Consider the following 4,260-nt stretch of genomic DNA (forward strand, 5'->3'; position numbering starts at 1 on the left):
CTGATACACCAAGGTTGCAGTTTCCGTTCCCAGTCAGGGCATATACAAGAAGCAACCAATGAATGCATAAATAAGTAGAACAACAAATCAATATTTCTTTCTCTCTTCTCTTTCTCTCTCACTCTCTTATGATAAATAAAACAATAAAAAAGAAGAGGTATCAGACAGGATAGACTTGGTCACTCTTAGTTAGGTATGTAACTCCAGCACTGAGCAAAGAGCCTTGCATATAACAGGCCCTCAATATGTATTAGGAGTCAGGCATGTGGCTCTAGAGCAGGGGTGGGCAAACTTTTTGACTCGAGGGCCACAATGGGTTCTTAAACTGGACTGGAGGGCCGGAACAAAAGCATGGATGGAGTGTTTGTGTGAACTAATATAAATTCAAAGTAAACATCATTACATAAAAGGGTACGGTCTTTTTTTTTTTTTTTTTAGTTTTATTCATTTCAAACATGCCGGATCCGGCCAGCGGGCTATAGTTTGCCCATGGCTGCTCTAGAATCTAAAGTTTTCTTGCCTTTGGACTCCAGGCAAGTTACCTAACAGCTCTATTTCTTCATGTGGAAAAGGGAGATAACAGTTTCACTCTCCTCAGTGCTCTGTTAAAGGTAAAATGTAAATGACATATATGAAGTGTTCAATGCAGTTTACACATTTATAGTATTGATGATTATAACAAAATAACTATCGCACGGATATAAGTTAATTGACAAAAATGTGGAAATAATTTCATATTATTTAGCCTGGAGGTCAAGAGCTGGATGAGCAACTGCCTCAGGATCCTCCGATTCTTCTAAAAGGACACCCCAATCAGACTACACCCTTCTTTGTCTCCCCCAATGTGTCCTTCATGCTGTAATTACAATACCATTGCATTCCGTTTTGAATGCCACATCCTTTCCAGCCTTTAAAAATGGTATCATTTTATTCAAGATTCAAACTGAATGCAAGGACCCCCATGCCATCTTCTTGGATTCTCCCACCATCTACCTTCCACACTCCATCCCCACTCCTTCCAAATACAACAGGTTACAAGTCTCTGCATCCTCCGTTATTCCATGGCAACCTGTTCACCACCTTCCTCACAGCACTGCCTACAATTGCCTAGTTGGCTCCTATGGCTTACCTCTATTCAGTTATTGACTTCTGGTCAGTAGAGTCCATCTTCATTTTGTTAATCTCCCAATGGAGGGAACATGGTGGGCCTCTGTCCCATTTAGGGGGATCACATTGGATTGACTTAGGTGGAACTGACAGCCATTTGTGAAATCACCTGCTTCTGTTTACTCTCACTTCCTTGTAATTTGGTGATTTACTGGAAATGCATGGTCAGTTTAGTTTCTTAAGATGCACTATTAAAAAACAACAACAACAAGAATTGAGTAGCATGGGGCTGTCTTAAAAGTTATTATAGGATTTAAAAGTAGTATTGAAGAGACATGCAAATCAGTACCAAGAATCCACACTACCTTATTTTTAGAGATTTATAGTTTCTTCCTACTCTTTTCTTTTAAAAGGAGTCAGGGTTGGTTTAATCAACAAGCTGACTGGAATATGTATGAAGTCTCCAACTCTCTGGATATTTTTAATCCTGAAAGTGTCTTCTGGCAGAGCATAGCCCTATCCATAGGTTTGGTTTTGGAAGCAAGCAGAATGAAAAGAAGGCTGCATTGTTCACATGTGGTTAAAAGTTCATTTGAAGGGCCTTTATAAAGAGCTTTTAATATAATAATCCTTTTTTTTGTAAAAGCAATACTTAAAAAGAAAATGCTTAATGATTAAAAAGCACATTGAAAAAGACTCTCCTATTATTTCTAAAAGGTACCTGTACATTAAAAATATCTCAGTACACATTGGTATCATATTTTAACTTTTTTTCCTGAAAAACATATTGACCTCTTCCTGATTTTTAGTTGTCTTTAAAACAAATAAGCACTCTTATTCACTGCATACAAACTAGAATTTTTAAATTATATACCAAGCTTTATAAAAGACATTATAAAAGCCAGTTTAATATTATGCAAATAATTGTAAATGAATTCATCACATCTTGAAAATGCCACAGATTTTGAAGGCAGGTGGAGTGCATGAGTCTGTGCCCCCTTCATCTCTGTGGGTCCTTGGATAGACATACTCTTAGTCTCTCTAAGATTCCAAATCACTGGGCGAATTGTGGTACTTGTCTCAGAGGGCTAATGTGAGGATTAAAATAGAAAAAGCACATAAAATGCTTAGCCTAGTGCCTAACACTTATGAATGCACAATAAACATTTCTTGTTAAAAATAGATAATAAGTTACTACTCTGTTTCAGGCATGCTACCAGGCCATATTGACATAAACATAAGAAAAGGGTCCTGATTTTACTCTCACTTTATTTAGTAGGGACCAAAGGAACTGAGAGAATTAAAACTGTTTTCTAACTACTGACAGACAGTTAATGTGGGCACCAGAAGCAAATAAATGTCTTATCGTTTCTAAAACTCCAGCTGACAAAAGCATTCTATTGATTTGGATGCTTAAAAAGCTAGCGATTCTAATAGCTGTGGGGGAGGAAGAAATTTTTCTCTACCCTCCTTAAGTTCTTTTGGCTGGTCTAATAATTAAATTTGCACGAGACAGGTTTATTCTGGGCACGGGCCTTAATTTAAATTCTTGCAAGCAGGATGTCAATTGCATTGAGCTCAAAATAATCCTCATGTCAAAATAGCACATCTGGGGAGGCTGGCTTTGAAATCCTTCATTGCCAAAATGAGTTTTTAGTCCTACCCTTGTCACATAACTTCCAGTTTGGAGCTCAGGTGGCCTGAAGTTTATCAACAAGGAAGGTAGACATCTTGTTTCTTTTAGAGTGCTATCCTGGGCCAGTCATTTGCATAAACAGTTTTGTCAGCCTTAATTGCCTTTTGTCTTTGTCGTCAAAATAACTCTTACTGATCCCTCAAAAACCAGTCCAAAAGTAACCTTCTCTTTGTTTTTCTATTTGCCCAATATTAAATCTATTGTGTTCGGTGTTTCTAGTGCACTCTATCATATCTCTCTATTATAGTACCTAATATAAAATAGACTAATATTTTCATTATTTTTTCTCTAAATATAAAAATTGGGCTAGCATGCCTGACCATATTGAGATGTGTATCCTTATTAGAAATGTATTTTTGGCATTGAATAAGGATTATCTCTTTAAGTACCATATGACCAAATTTAAGCCTGTCATTGATTGTGTGCCCTGAGTATGATGCTTAATTTCTAGAACTTAGTTTCTTTAGGCTCACAATACTAAAATTTGGACTATGTACCCACATAAGATCCTTTTGGCTCCAAATTCTATGAGTTTGTAACACTGAGTGAATTAAACTGTGCAGGTTATGCTTCCTTTATTTCAAAAATTAGAAAACCAGAGCTTAGGGAGTTTAAGCAATGATAATGGTATTTAGGAAACAATTTATTAGTGTGTTTCAGAGCATGAGCTTTGGAGACAGAATGCCTGGGTTTGAATGTTGTTCCCACTGCTTGCTTGTCCTGTGACTATAGACAAGTTGAACTTTCTGCTTCTTTATTATCTATAAAATGGGGATGATCATAAGATATATGTGATAAGGTTGCTATAAACTTTCAACTAATTAACATATGTAAAGTGCAAAGACCTGATTCATAAAAAGTATTCAATGTGAGCTCTCATGCTTACCCAGTATCTCACACCAGAAGATTCTGGAACCAAGTCTCCTGCCCACACAAACAATGCTTTTTAATATACCACAAACTCTCTAACATAGTAGTTTAATTAGTTATCAACATATACATATACCGGCAGGTAGAGTCTATTGTGTATTCTGTATTGTGCTAAGCACGGTACTTCCTTTTCTTGTTAATCCTCACAATGACCCTGTAAGGTGAGTGTTAGAGGTCTATGATACCTTACCTGCAATTTCAAAATCAAAGAAGCTGAGAACACTGAAAGTGTTTCATAATTCATTGGATGACTTTACTTGAACCCTTTTGAGGCAAAAATAGGACTTGAAATGACATAGGTTATTTATAGGCCTTATTCCATTTAGTGTGAACATTTATATGATTCACTAGACAAATTTAAGAGAGTACTATCCCAAATCTCCTGAGAATGTTAATATGACATGTTAACATTATTTGTACTGTGTTGCCTTTTATCAATCAAAACTTCTAAATGCTATTTTTTTTTTAAATAATGGAAATGTTTTATAACTGGATTGTGGTGACAGTTGTACAACTTTGAAAATTTA

Source organism: Myotis daubentonii, chromosome 17 (assembly GCF_963259705.1).
Source record: "Myotis daubentonii chromosome 17, mMyoDau2.1, whole genome shotgun sequence".
NCBI classification, from domain to species: domain Eukaryota; kingdom Metazoa; phylum Chordata; class Mammalia; order Chiroptera; family Vespertilionidae; genus Myotis; species Myotis daubentonii.